The following is a 16,466-nucleotide window of genomic DNA, read 5'->3' on the forward strand; positions in this document are numbered from 1 at the left end:
ACTTCATTCAAGGTGAGGTTTCCTAACTTGTTAAAAGCCTCATTTGCTTCTTCTCTCCAAAGCCTAGAGAAAGGTCATGAGGAATTCTTGCTGGATTCTTACTCCATCATTGCATTGTCTTTGCACATCACTTCCTCACTCCATTTCATTTGCACATCCTCTACAGAGGCCAGAAACAGGGAGAAAGATTTGTTCTGTTTCTGACCTTCCTTGCAGTTGACATGAAGTAAGAAACAGTTTCTTAAAATCTCCACCTCTGTTTCTCTAATCAATATTCTTCAGTCTTTTTGGGTTTAGGACTTATTTTCATTTTTTTCACCTTTATCTAACACGACTCTCACTAGACCAAACCATTCAAAGTGTCAGAGAGAGAGAAGTTATGCATGGTTTGGAGAAACTGAATAGGGCAAGTTTTATGTGAGAGGGAGGAAAACTAGAAGCCAAAATCATCTAATAAAGTTAAGAGTAAAAGATTCAGATAAACTATAGAACGTAGCTCTTCATACTTTTCATATTTAAACAATGGAATTTGGTACAAGATGTGGAAATAGCAATTAAATTGCTAGTGAAGGTATAGAACTTGTGAATATCAGAAGTAAAACATCACTTGAACATTCTAGGATATAACATATTATATTCTAGATTATCATACAATACATCTATCTGCTATAGCACATGGAAAATGGATTTGTGGCAATGTGATGTTGCTATCTATATTAGCCTTCTCCAATGGTTACTCAGATTGGCACACAATTTTAATATATGTGCAGCTGGGTCACACATACACCCACTAGTTTGTGACTTCTCCTTTTGGGAATTTTACAGAAACAAGACAGAAATTGCATGTCCCATTGCTTATTCTTTCCATGATATCTAAAATAGAAACCTCACCAGTGGAAGTCACTTCTCATCTACTGAAACACACTTTACATGGAACTGCCCTTGAAAACTATTTGGAAGCTACAGCAGTTCCAGAATCTGTGACACAACTAATTATGGGCACAAGCCATACCTTGTTTCATCTCTGCGATACCACTACTTTGCAAGCTGCACTGGTTACCAGAATGCAATTCAAGGAGGTACTTGTCTCCAACAAAGCCCTTCATGGCTTAGGGTTTATTTACCTGCTACAGTATGACTAAAGCAAGCTGATATCTTAAAGTTTCTTCCCTTTTGGACCAAAAAGTACATATACAAAATTGAGAATAGGAAATGGAGGAAAGGAAATGATGATGATGATGATGATGATGATGATGATGATGATGATATACTGCCAAGATATTGCAATGGAGTTTGGACTGGACAAATGTACCACCCTTACCATCAACAGGGGAAAAATAATGAAAACTGAAGGAATCAAGATGGCTTACGGAAATAACACCAAAAGTCTGGATGAAGAAGATCACTACAGATACCTGAGCAGCCTTCAGGCTGAGAACATAAAGCACACTGAAATCAAGAAGAAAGTTAGTAGTGAATACATCAGAAGAGTGAAGAAGATCTTAAATCCAAACTCAGTAGTGCAAATACCATCAAGGCAATTAACACCTGGACAATTCCAATCATTAGATATACAGCTGGAATAGTGGACTGGACTCAAGCTGAACTAAAAGCCCTGGATAGAAAGACCAGAAAAATAATGACAACAAATCATGCCCTTTATCCATGCAGTGACTTGACAGACTCTACTTACCAAGGAGCGTAGGTAGGCGTGGAATGTTGCAAGTACACCAGACAGTTGAAGAAGAAAAAAGGGCATTGGAAGAATATCTGAAGGACAGTAAAGAAAATGTACTGAAACTAGTACACCATGAAGGCTTACTGAATACTGAAGAGATCAAACTGGCCTACAAGAAAGACCAAATGAAGAATAGAAAAGACACACGGCAAGGCAAAGTATTACATGGCCAGTACACAAAAAACTAGCAGGCAAAGCAGATAATAACAAAACCTGGCAATGGCTAACAGCAGGAAAGCTGAAGAAAGAAACCAGCCTTAAGAACAAATGCATACAAAGCCAGAATCGAGAAGACTGCAACAGAAGCCAGTGCCACCTCTGCAAAGAAGCTGAAGAAACAGTGGACCACCTAGTTAGCTGCTGCAAGAAGATCGCACAGACTGACTACAAACAATGGCATGACAAAGTAGCAACAACGGTGCATTGGAATATCTGCAAGAAATACCATTTGCCTGCAAGCAAGAACTGGTGGGATCACAAAATAGACAAAGTAATAGAAAATGAAGAAGCTAAAGTGCTCTGGGACTTTAGAATTCAAACAGACAAGCACCTGCCACATAATACCCCAGACTTAGCAACTGTTGAGAAAGACAATAAAGTCTGGATAGTAGGCATTGCAATACTAGCAGAATAGAAGAGAAAGAACTGGGAAAATCACAAGATACAAAGACCTGCAAATAGAATGACTGTGGCAAAAGAAAGCAAAGGTATTACCAATAATAATAGATGTAATCCCAAAACATCTGGAGCACCACTTGAACACCATCGGCATTGACAAAATCGCCATCAGTCAACTGCAAAAGGCAGATTTACTTGGAATGGCTTACATCCTGTGATGATACCTTTAACACCATCAAACAACAACATCTGCCTATCGCAGGTCCTTGGGAAGGACTCGATAGGTGGATAAAAATGCCAATTCCAGTCTAAACAACTGGCTGACTGTGCAACCAATAATAATAATAATATTGTCCCAAGCTTTAGAACAAGAACAGCTATAAATATTATTTCCTAGTGCTTTTTTATGACAACCAGTCATAGAACACTCTGAAACTTCTCCAGAACTGTTGGCCCCCAAAACAAAATGAGCCTAAACATAATCCCATCCTTGGAATGTAGAGGCCAGTTGCTTCGTGCTGATTATTACTTGTTGCTTTCCAGGAGGAGAATTACATTCTTTTGGCTTTTGCCTATACTGTGCGATGAAAAGGCACTATAAATCATACTTTGCCAAACTCACACGGGTTTTGATGCCTTAGGAGTTGCCAAGTTTGTCTTACAAGGAAGCCAGCTGGCTTACAGGCCAAAATCACAGATTAGAAAGAGAAGGATGATAGCCGTCTAATTGCTCAAGCTGTAATTTCTATTCCAAAGTCTGAAGGAATCGCTTCCTTCAACTGTGTCAGGTCTGATCTGCCCTAGCACTTGGAGAAGAGCCATGAACCAGCTGACATGGCTCAAATGATAGTAGCCAGTGGGCAAGATGTACTCTGGCTGCAGTACCGTTATAGCCTCATAGAGCACCCTGTCCCTGTTTGGTATGATTCTAGGATAGCAGGAGGAATGAACTGCTTGTATTTGCTTTGGAACAAAGTATTTTAGAGAGCAAATAGAGAAATAAGTGATGGGGTCCAGAAATGATAAAAGCCTGATAGCTGCACAATCATGAGCTATAGATGTTGGTGTAGGTTTATAATTTCCTGTTCTGTTCCTCTATCCACGGGCACTCTTCGTAGTATCTTGTTTTTTCTGTAGACTAGATTAATATATATAGCCGTGCACTTCTCTCAAAACACTTTTTACACTGTTTCTTTAGGATATGCTAACTTGTACTTCTAAATGATCATCTCTTTCAGAGCTAATTTTATCACACATTTTTTCCACTGTAAATATCTTTATGTAAAAATGCCTTCCAGGTATACGGCATCTGGACCTTAAGTGAACGAACAACCAAGCAATATAAAACAAATCGCAGGGTATGTTAATCTAATAAAGTTTTCCCCAACTTGGTGCTCACCATACGTGTGGAATTACAGCTCTTCCAGAGGGTACCGTGTTGGAGGTAGAGCAATCTAATATAATGGCAAGGCATACGATTGAAGGATGAATGCTTTAGCTACGTCTCATATCATTAGTGTCAATCTGCTATTTGTCCAAAGACCTATTATGATTCTTGTATGCATGGTCATTTTTAGCCTTTAGCTTTTTTGTTGCTTTTTTTTTTTTTTTAGTACCATTAGCAATAAAGCATATGGATTTTATATGGACAGAGGTCATTCCACATGCTGGGTGTAGTTCCTGATGTGTGCCAAACTGAAAGAGAGATAAACACAGGAACAATTAGGGATCACTCCCAGCTGTATTAAACTATTTCCATGTGACTAACATTGTTTCTAAAGCACCTAGTGGAAAAAAAAATCTTCCATATCTGAATGCTTAAAAAAACTTAGATTCCAGAAAACAATCTTAGTTGAAGTATGCTGTTTGAATATGCTAGGAAATCCCATTTGTCAGTACTTGCCAATCTGGAATGTAATCAGAAATATCAGCTCACACTTGTAACCATCAGGTATTTGACAATGTAGGTTTTTGCTTTCGTTTTTGTCCCTCAGTGTCCCAGTGTCCATTATAACAATCATCCATACATTCATATATGTTCTTCCTCTCAGAATAAGCTCGGTTTTGTAATACTTCCCCCAAAATAGTGCTGCATTTGATTTACCTAACTACACTGGGGCAATCTGAGCCATGTCTGCTCAAAAACAACTCCAGTTACGTTCAAGAGATTTATCCCTTAATCCCAGGTATTTATATTTTCAATTGTAGACTTACACTACTGTGTTATAGAAAGGGAAGAGAAAGGCAGAACTCTGAGGTGAGTAGCTGCAATCAAAAGCTAAAAACTAAAATAGTGAGTTTCTGGGACAGTTTCTCTGAAACAAAGTTTGGATGGCGAAATAGGTACAGATAAGAATAACAGTTCCAGCACTGCTGCAAGGATAGGTGGTAAAACGGCTAGGAAAAAGAAAACTCCCTGTCTACTCCTTTTTAATGATATATTGTATTTTGCACCTCACCCCAAGCTCTCCAAGAAAACAGAAGTTCTAAAAGGAAAGCTTAAGTTTGTGTGTGATAATGAAGCCCATCCTTTCATGATTATCTGAAGCAGACTCTATGGAAAATACCAGTTTGGAGCCAAAGTCTTTCCCTTCCCAAAGCTTATTTTTTCAATGCCCACTGTTGATAAAATGAGGTAATCTAATATTTTAAAATAGAGTGTAGCTAGGAAGACCAGACCAGACCATCAATTTTGAGAGCCACGTGAGTGCTACTATTAAAGTACTGCAGCAGAAAAAGATCTGGGAAAGGTGATGAAAGGAAGGCAGCATTTTGTCTGCTCACTTCACCAAGTCTTATGCTATCTTAGCCATATATTTCTAGCCTTTATACTTATGGTTATCCAGTTGTGGTTTATCTAGCTAAGAATACTTCTATTCACATAAGGCAAGGCACTTAGAACATAAGAACAGCATGGTCCATCTTCAATCAGTTTTCCCTCCCCCCTCACACTGGCCAACCAAATATCTCATAGGCAGGAAGTATCAACATATTCCTCCCCGACTGTCATTCCCCTGCAACTTGTATTTGGAGGCATGCTGACCCTAATGATAATGGTAATTTGTCTTAAGATTAAGAGTCTTCAATACACCTATCTTCCATGAAAGTATCCATTCTCCCTTTAAAGCCACCTAAGTTAGTGACCATAAATAACAACATAAGCAGTGCCCTGCTGGATAAGGCCCCTGGCCCATCTAGTCCAGCAGTCTGTTCTCACAGTGGCCAACAGTGGTCTTCCAGCAGATGGCCTTCAGAGGCAGTTATACTGCCATCAAGGCTAATAGACATTGATTCTCATGACGTCTATGAATTGGTCCAAAACTTTTTTGAAGCCATCCAAGCTGGTAGCCAGCACCGCATCTTGTGGTTGTCAGTTCCAAAGTTGACTTATGGATTGTGTTAAAGATTGTTTCCTTTTGATTCTTCCAGGATTCGATTTTATTCGGTGACCTCTGTTTCTGGCATTTTGGGAAGGGGAAAATAGCTTCTCCTAAATTTGCTCTATGGCAATGAATTCCACAAATACTGTATTGCATAAAGTGGGGGGTTTTCCCCTAAATTTTCTTCCTGCTAGCTTTATTAGATGACCCCTGGCCCCACTGGGGGGGGGGGAAACTTTTCCATGTCCACTCTCTCCATACCATGTATGATTTTATACACTTCGATCATGCCCCCCCCATCTATTTTCAAGCTAAAGAGTCTCAAATGTTCTAACCTTTTCTCATTAGATACATATGTGACAACACAACATGGCTCAGCTTAAACCTTTGTTATAACATCAGGCTACTACTCTACCATTTGGGTTAATTTCAGCATCTTTTCCTCCTGTGTTTCCCACAGCCTAACAGAAAAACTGCTTTATGCTTCCCACAGGAAGGGAAGGAGAGAAAAGGAAAGAACAGGCACAAGGTGAAGATCCCAGCTAGGCTTATTGCCACATTTCATCTCCTTGCACCTAGGCTTCCTTTGCCTATTGTGCAAAGGGCACATGCTCGGGCCACTGCAGTTCCTCTTATGCCCACTCAGACACTTCATAACATATTTTTTTCTTGTGCTTTTCAACCCCACAGCTAGGCTGACATGGCTATAAATCTCAGACAGACTTAACCCTTAGTCAGGAATTGGCTTATTTGGCAGAAGGCTCATGGACGTGACTCACAAAAGTAGTTTCTTTGTGAGGAGAAAAAAGGGAAGCCTTTGTCCACTGTAATACACAAAAATCAAAACCCTTATATAGGTCTGTGTTTTAGGATTTAAATTCTAGGCTTTTTTTCTCTACCTTTCTGAGTCAACAGACATTTGGCTGTTCTCTTGATGATTTTGGAAGGCATTTAATCTATGTTGACAGAATGAGTTTCTCTAGCTTAGTGTTTCTCAACCATGGCAACTTGAAGATGTGTGGACTTCAACTCCCAGAGTTCCTCAGCCAGCATGCTCGCTGGGGAATTTTGGGAGTTGAAGTCCACACATCTTCAAGCTGCCAAGGTTGAGAAACACTGTTCTAGCCTGACAGCCTGCCTTGCCAGTTTCATTCTTTCAGTAACTGGTGGTCATTGATGTAACTGACATCTCTGCTGTAGGAAATTCTGGCTCTCAGTGTAATTCCCACAGCACACCATACCACCCACCTCACTCTTTATTTTTTTTTATGATTTTTATTGAAACTTTTAAAAAAGAAGGTAAAAACTAATACAAACTAATATAAAGTGAGGAAGAAAAAGAAAAAGAAAGAAAGCAAAGAGAAAGCAAAAAGTGCAAGAAAAGAAAAAAATGGAAGAAAAATACAAAAGAAAGAAAATAGATACAAAGAAGTGGCTTCTGATATTCTTCACAGCAGTTATAAGTACAATGATATTTTAAGCTCTCTCTCTAAAGTTACATCATAATACTCTTCCTTCTATAATCTGTCCTGTCGAATAATCAAAGCCATAAATCACAAGTTCATTTTTCTTCATTTTTATGCAAAAAGTCCACAAGAGGTTTCCAGTCACCAATAAATGTAGATAGTGTCTTTTCTCTAATCAAAGAAGTTAATTTATCCATCTCAACAAGATCAATCAATTTCACCAATCATTCCTCTGTAGTGTTGAATCTTTCCATCTCTCTGCATAGAATAATCTCGCCGCAGTAATCATATACTGAAATAATCTTCCATGGATTTTTTTCTAACTGTTTAACCATTAGTCCTAAAAGAAAAAAATTCTGGCTGCAATTGAACCACCTCTTCATTTTCTACTGCCTCTACTGTGTATGGAAAAAAACAGGAATTGTCCTCCTTCTTCCTGACTTAAAGTGTTAGGAAATGGATGTGTTATTCCCCCTCTCTCCATAGCAACCAGTGCCAGGGCCAAAATAAGGGGCATGATTGGCACTTCCCATCTTCTCCCCTCCAGGCTCTAGGCCTGAATGCTGCTCTACAACTGGAGCTAGCAAATAGGCCAGCATGATGATTTTTTCTGAGTCTTTTCCAATCCCGGGCTAGAGAAACAATGAGAAAGCTTGCCTCTGCATTGCTCTCTCCTTGATCATCCAACCCATAGCCTCACTGGCTTTTGTTTTCTTCTTCAGACAGTATATGGTGTTCATTGTCACTTTCAAAAATATAAATGCTTTAGTTCAAGATGTACTAGAACAACACTGATATAATACTGATAGTCAAAATGAAAATAACAGTACAAATGCTTGGGCCATTTGTATAGTAACTTTTCCATCTCTCTTTGATCCAGAACAAAGCATTAGTTTGATGCTAATATTGGTGGTGTCTTATTGATAATTTCTGCACCAGTGCTTTTAGTGCCTTCATATCGTATCATCATAGCATAGTTGAATAGATATAAAGCCTGTCCTCATCACTGGTATCTTGTCACAAAGATAGATAGATAGATAGATAGATAGATAGATAGATAGATAGATAGATAGATAGATAGATAGATAGATAGGCAGGCAGGCAGGCAGGCAGGCAGGCAGGCAGGCAGGCAGGCAGGCAGGCAGGCAGGCAGGCAGAGACAGACAGACAGACAGACAGACAGACAGACAGACAGACACGACTCTACAAGATGCTGTACATTACTAGTATGGAAATGACGTTCAGCAACTTTCTCCTAGGTGGCAGCACCTAGCAGGCATGGATTTATTACATATAGGCTTGGATCTTATTAGTACTTATATAGCCAAAACCTCAAGGAAATCCTAAGATTTGTAAATTGAACTGGGAAATTAAAAAATAAAACATTTTGGAAAAAGGTGGTAACAAACTATTTCTATATTGCTGCCAGGAAAATTATATGAACATGTCTCTGAAGACATAGCTCAGATTGAGGGAGTTTTAACTTATTTTACTCTTATTTATTTGGTATCATTGCTAGAGTTTTTCATCATGTGCTGTTGATTTTACTTGGATTAAATGGTAACATCAGAAAAAAAAAAGAATCAAAGTGGCCAGTTTCTCTCTCTGCATGATCTGGTTTCATTCCATCTCATTCTACCAGGTCATTCAGAATTCATGTGTGGTCATTGAGAGACTACCTACATTTTAATAATTCTGTTCATTTATGCATTGATTATTTATAGTTCTCCAAACTGTTTGGTACAGCTGACTGTATTGGTCTTTTCCAGTTTTTGTATATTCAGGAAGTGTAAAAACTGCAAGATGTAATCTCCAATATGGAACATAAAACCTGCATTATGGATGCCGGAAAGAATTGTCTCTTTGTTGATCTTGATTGTGGAGATGAAAATTGAGCTCCTTGTGGCATTTTATGCTATGCGCTTAAACATCTGAAGAACTGAGTAATTGATTTGCAGCAAGCATGTCTTGAAGGACTGCCAAAATGAGAGTTCAATATACAGTAGTCCTCGATTTGTAAGATTTTTCAGGGTTTTATGTATAAATTTAACAGTGAATATTTGGCATTCTATTCATTCTTTCCAATGTGAATATACTTTCCTTTCTTTTTACACATAGAATTGTTTTCATTTAGATTTTTTTGATGATAAACCATTAACACCTAAAGTTAAGGCATGTGGCATATATGCCATAACTAATTAATTAAGGTCATGTCCCTGGAAAACATACAATTTTCATTTGGTCTTTGAATTTATCGTAGATGAATCGTAAAATACTTTATTCAGCCAATGGAATGGGAAATCTATCTGTCTGTCTGTCTGTCTATCTCTCTTTATCTATCTATCTATCTATCTATCTATCTATCTATCTATCTATCTATCTATCTATCTATCTATCTATCTATCTATCTATCTACACACACATGTACACACATACCCCGCCCCCCAGGGTGACTGTTTCACCACAATCTTTGGTATGGGATTCAGGAAAACCATTTATTTGGACACATACACACTTCTCATAAAAAGAAGCAAAGCTCAGTTGAAGTTCAATCTCTGTAGGAATAAGCCACAGAATAGTTAACTCCTTAGGCAGTGCATCTCTCCTGAGCAATATAGATAATTGGTATTTGCAAAATAAGAATTTAACAAGTTGTATGCTACTGAAACAGGTATTTTACTACTTTGTACCAGGCAATGATATTCTCAGGTTTCCCAACCACAACTTGGCAATGAATCATAGACCCCTTGGCTTTAAACGTCTAAACTCATTTCCTAGGGTAAGACTCAGCAGGTCCTGCCGATACACTTTACCTAGATAAGAATCTTGACAGCAAACAAAAATAAACTGACACAGTTGCCCAATCCTAGCATAATGCTACAAGGCCTCTTCTGGCCACAGTAATCCAAACCTGGAGCTGTTTCTTCCTGCTCTTCCCATATATGAACTGATTCTTTGCACAGTGCTTGGTAGCCCTGAAACTGAGTTGTGCTGATATAAATGCCAACTTTGGTGTGAGAACAGTGAACCCTTGGTTTACTTCTCACAGATAACTGAAACACAAAAGAATCTAGCAAGTTAGTCTCTTTTAGACTTGACAAATTAATAATATACTGTAATAGTGTGTGTATGTGTGTGTGTATGTATAGTGATATACATAGAAAAGCATATTTTATATTATATATAAAATTCCACATGTTATATATAACAAGTTCCACAGGGTTTTTTTTTTTAAATTTTAAACTCTATACTCCCAATCTCATCAACAGAATGTGAGATTATCATAGGACCAGGTTGCTAACCTTTCTCTTTCCTTCTCTCTCCTTGGAAATTTCACCATTTGTTTACTCTGCTTATCTACTGTACATAATATTTGCTTTAATGAGTATTAGTTTGATTAAAAAACATATATGAAACAAAATGGGAGTTCAGTAAATTATCAAGATTGCTATACATTGGCTGTGATCACACAGCACTTAGCCACAAATTAGATAATTACATTTTGCCCTAGCTTGTTGTGCCAACCTATTCTGTATCCAATCTGTCATGTGAATACAGAAATAGAGCATGCTTTAGTCTCATCATAAATAACTTTCCATTTAAAATGTATAAACAACAACAAATGAGATTAGAAGTGTGGAAGAGCTGGCTAATCTAAGATTTATGTGGTCTGTTCTCATTTTTATTAGGGATCCACTGATCAGATCCTAGCACAGAAACACGGAGTAGAGAATTCTGAATGCAGAAATTTGTTCTGAATACCAGAAATTATTGTATCTGAGCATAGCCTTTACATTACACATCTATTCCTAGTTACCAAAAGCTTTCTTCCTTTCACTATAATCTAGGAGTAAAATCATTGCTGTTATGGTTTGTTTTGTTCGAAAAAAAGAGAACGAGACACAAAATCCTTGATGCTGTATTTTAGATTACCAGACATTTCCCAAGAGATCCAGATTTACCTTCTATCCCTGTTATAGAATAACAGTTTATGACTAGGATTATAAATTAACCAGTTTGACAAGTGTGTAGCAGATGGTTCAGACAAGGTAGATAGAGTGTTCAGTGGTCCAGTTAGTCTGTCTGAAGAATCAGGTCATATTATGACAGAATCTGGCACTGATTTGGTATCTACATAATCTAGAAGGACGAAGAACAGCCTCTTTAGACTCCAGGAGCAAAATTAATCATTTCCACTGTTGTTTTCTCAAGTTGACAGCACCACTCTTCTCTTCCAGATCACTAAACTGATTGCAGAAAATATGTTTGTGTCCTTTTTTCCACCCCCAGCCAGAAATGTCCTTGTGGCCTATTTGGGAAGGAGGCAGATGGTTGCAGGGGTGGAGAATCCTCCTAGGCCTGTTTTTACCAAGGTTCAATTTTCCCAAATTTGACAGTCCAGGAAACTGTATGTAGTTACAAGTGTACATTACCCTTATCTAATTATTATATCATGAAATGACCCAAGTTATTATTTTTTACATGGCAAACCTTATGGCAGGCATACAAATGAATGAGCTCAAGGTGAACAAATATTCAAGCAGCACTTTCCATATTACCAAGCATCTTATGTATAATCATAGCATTGCATTTGGCCTGCTCTGGTTTGGCAAATAATAAAGTGGTTGCTCTGTATGTTTCTCTTGGGCTATATGAGTTTGCTGTGTTTGAGGAATCAATCAAATGTTGGCTAGGAATTCTAGGATTTGTAATATTGACACATATGGAGGAATGGAGGAAGCCAACAAAGAGAAGGCTGCCTTCTAACATTTCTACATGGTTGTACCACATTACACCTGGTGGGAAATGTAAAGTACTGTAGATGTTATGGTTATATCCTAAGCTGATATTCCCTCACCTGTGAAAACCCCTTAATTCTTAACCACAATGTTTATTTCAATTAGCTCCACTGATTTCATCAATTTACTTTGAAGTTACTGTAATGTTAGTAAGATTGTGTGATTAGTGAAATTTCAGTCCCTTTTTAGGAAAGAATATATTGTAAACCATTTTGTTCCAATTTTGTTGGAAATGAAGGGTTGTCTAGAAATCTGTTATGAACTAAAAATATTTTAAAAATAAAAGTAAGTCCCAGGTGAATTGGGCTACCTTCTTAACAAGAGTCTGTATCACTGACTCATTTTAAAATGCAATTCGTGTTTAAAGAAATACTGTATTGTTTCTTTAAAACCTGAAGAAAGAACTTTGAGATATCACGTTTGGCACCATTCTGTTTTCTGATTTAACTACTGCACATTTATCTGTATACAAATGATACCCTAACACTTTAAAGTAAGGTTGCCCTACAATGAAAAGGTGGCAAATCATTGCTAGTTTTTGCTATGCAGATAAATTTTGGGTCCACTTCTGCCCCCTTTCAATAGCCAATATAAGTCATCTAAGCAATTTCTATGTTAAGGTAAATAAACATAACATCTTCTGCCCACAGAAGAGCTATTCCTATTCCTGTATCTGGCAGATTAATTCTTGAATTTTTGGAAAAAGTACATCTCTGACTGTCTTGTGTGACAATGAATGCTGCCTTCAGCATTTTTATTGAGGCAAGACATATATAGTGCTAAGGTTTATGCAATAGCAGAGAGGTGATATAGTTCATTGCCAGTCCAGGTTGTCAGAAAAATCTAGACCAAAAGCCATGATGTGGAACGGGCCTGTTAGCCTAAAGCTTGTTTTTCCAGCAGGGAAGAAGAGGAAGGAAATGTTAAAAACAGTAGAAATGATGGGGAAGAAAGTTAAGTGATCCTGAAAGGTCACTGAGAAAAATAAGGCAATGGAAGGTAGAAGGAAATAAGTATATATAAAAAAAAGCCCACCACCATCCAGAATCCACATTTATGATAGCAGATTGAAACAGCTGATTTCTCATAATATATCTGATGGAGATGTTTACATACTAGTTATATTTCCAAAGTGTTTTGAGAATGTTTTGAAAACTCTTCTAGCAAACTAGCAAGCTGGCACTGATAGGATCTATACCTTGGTGCCAGCTGGCTTTTCACTCTCATGTTCTGGGCTTAGTATCTGCAGTCTGACTAGGCTTTTTGTCCCTTAAATTTCCCTCTGCGTAACTACATGTTGTATATTATCCACCTTTAAATAATATTTACTTGGATTGTTAGTCTTCTTTTAATAGTGAGTAACCAATCACAGATCCTCTGGATAGTGTATAGGCTATAAATAATTTTCAACAAACAAATGCAAGAGGAAGTGTCATGCATACTGCCTTGAGCTTCTGCAGAACAGGTAGGACATAAACTACGAACAAAACAAACATGCTGGTAAATATGTATTTAAATGTATCTTGCATGCTTCGGCCTATGCATGATTTTCACTGGTAGTCTTCTATAAGATTGGTTTGAATATAGTGCTCTAAGAGAGCTTCCCCTTCAGAGCAGCATGTAAAGATGATATATGCATGCATATAAAGAGAATACCGTTTAATGCATAAATTAAAGTATGTTGCATACATCAGAACATCTTATGCATAATATTCAGTGGTCCTTGCTCATTCTAATTTAGTGCTCATAACAACCTCCTCTTTCAAAGTAATTAAATGCAGGGGCACATACCCTCACAATATTCTGTGGTATGTAATCTGAACCTTCTTTCCTGAAATTCAAGACCTTTATGCTGTGTCTTGCATCCTGGGGTGATAAAGAACTAGTCCTGACTGTCTTCTATGTGACACCCTGTTGTGATTTTCTTGAGCTGGAACAAAAACTTTCTTTTTGCCCCACTAGAGGTTGTTTTATTATATGAAAATAAGTGTTTGTAATAATCCTTCTTTTGATTCTTAATTTTAATGCTAGGCCTAAACTCTTTCTTTTTCCAGCCTTCTGCCTGGCCAGTGGCATGCAATTGGCTTACTCCAGCTGCTATTTTGCAGTTGCTGGTCAGGGTCTCCTCCTCATCTTTTGGCCATGCCTCAGCATATCTTGCCTGAAAGGTGGGTTGCAGTTCTAGCAACTATGCCAAGCCAGCAACAGACCCCACCTTTCCTGTATTAGATCCAGTGACTGCGATTAGACTTCCATCTAGTTCTTAAGAATGTAGTCTAAGGGTAGAACATCAGAAGCAAGCATAGGAATGGCTGGAGACAGCTGAATCAGGCAGAAGTACTTGGAGTAACCAGCTGAAGGAAACCAGCCCCCATGAACTTCTGGTGTGTACAGCTTAACAAAAGCATGGCAAAGCCACTAGAACTACATCAATCTGTGAGAGCTGTCCTTGACTCCCGGTTTAACAAAATCCTTACTACAATCAATCAATCAATCAATCAATCAATCAATCAATCAATCAGTTTTATTTATTAGTCTTGCAACCATATCAACCAGGAGGAGAAACATCAGCAAAAGCAAAACAAATATCTAATATACAAATCCATAATAGATTAAAATATATAATAGTAAAATGAAATAGTACCGAGTTTACTACTACTATAAAATAGTTATGTATCACTAATATCATAAGCCAGATTCATGTGAGACGGTCCCCCCTACATGATATTCCAATCTGTTCTATATATCGGGCTCTCAACTGAGCTGCCTTGTCCACAAACTTGGCACTCCTACTCACAATAAAGATATTTGTGCCCGAGAGAAAATAGGATAATCTGTATTTGGAGTCTCAATGGACTGTTCTTTTCAACAGAGGAGACAGATGATTAAGCCTAAGTGAGTCATAAAGTTTGCAGTCGAACAAAACATGGCCAATGTCTTCTATAGCTGGGTCCCCACAGAGACATAGTCTCTCATCATAAGGCACACGATGGAAACGACCATATTTGACCATGGAGTCCAGTAATTCGAACCTAGCTCTAGTGTAGGCCCTTCTTAGGTTTTGATTTAGACTCATCGATAGATATTTTTCAGAATTAAAGGTAATTTTGTTCTTCGCCAACCATTTTAATGACCCATTTTTGGCCAATTCCTCCATGTCCAATTGGGCACTGATATCCAGGGCTCGCTGTTTAAAAATATCCTTTGCCTGTGAAAAAATCCTTACTATAAAATATCCCTGGCACTGGACCTCAGCTTATCTCTTGACCTCAGTTCAGTGCTTTGGACATTGATTCCTTGGCAAGCTTGTTTTCAAATTAGGACTGGTTTTATGATTACAAGGTTAGTCTGACAGATTTATTGTGGTAATAATGAGAAAATGAGCTGTTGTTTGGGAGGCCAGATCATTTTTAAAATGTGATGTTCTAAACCAGGCATGGTACTTGAGGTAGAGGGTTACTGATGTAGTTCTCACAATTTGGAAATGAAATACCTTTTGATGCAGTCTAAAGCTGTTTGCCTTTTGCACAGCTATATCACACTGCTGATTTGTATTCAGCTTGTGATCAACCAAAATTTCAATTTTTTTCAGAAGGACTAAAACCAAACATTCTCTACTCTACACTTTTGTATTTGATTTCTATTTCCAAAGTACAATAATTGTCAGGTTTTTGGTAAATCTCTCTAATAAAGTAAAGACAGCATTTTCAGTGCACGTGGAAGAACAGTGTTCAAGTAACTTTTTGGGAGCACTTGGGTGGAAGAATTTTATCAGAAATGCAAGGATTTTTCTATACATTTTTCCTATACATTTATACATTTTCTATACATTTATTTAATTCTATACATTTACAGTATCTTTAATACTTAATGTTATTAATTTATGAACTTATTTGCAAAGCCAAAGAAATATTTTTGTTACAGGAGAGAAACAAATCTGCCTAAAGCTTTCTACAAACTTTGAGGACATTTTTATCAATACCCATGAAAGCCAAATACTATAAACAAACAAGTTTATGGTGAAGTTCCTTAGATACAAGTAGTTTCTTAGTCATTTTATTGACATACAGACATCTTCTGCCAATGGTAAGGCCTGTCAAATGGTGAAGTTATCTACTTTTCCTTACAAAGAAAAAAAAAACCCAGACCCTAATTGTCAATGAGGGCTTGCTAGACATTTTTAAACATATATAAATTGGCCACATTCCAATTTAGACCAAATGTTCCAAAAAAAATTTCTTCCTTATTCAAGACCATGAAGACAGACTAGAGTGAAAAGAGTTCCTTGCATCCCATCCTTGCCACATGGACTCACCCAGCCCAATACCTGCCAGGAAAAGCTAGCCTAACTCCTGCATAGAAGAGAAATTTTCTACATACCTGTTATACTGGCTTCTGCAGCTTGTTCTAGAGTGAGGCTTTTTAAAATTATTAAGTCAAGCTATAATTACAGTGACCATATGTC

The sequence above is a fragment of the Python bivittatus genome, unplaced genomic scaffold (genome assembly GCF_059951505.1).
Source record: "Python bivittatus isolate LINGU-HERP-01145 unplaced genomic scaffold, Pbiv_v1 ctg000840_np1212, whole genome shotgun sequence".
In the NCBI taxonomy this organism is placed as follows: Eukaryota; Metazoa; Chordata; class Lepidosauria; order Squamata; family Pythonidae; genus Python; species Python bivittatus.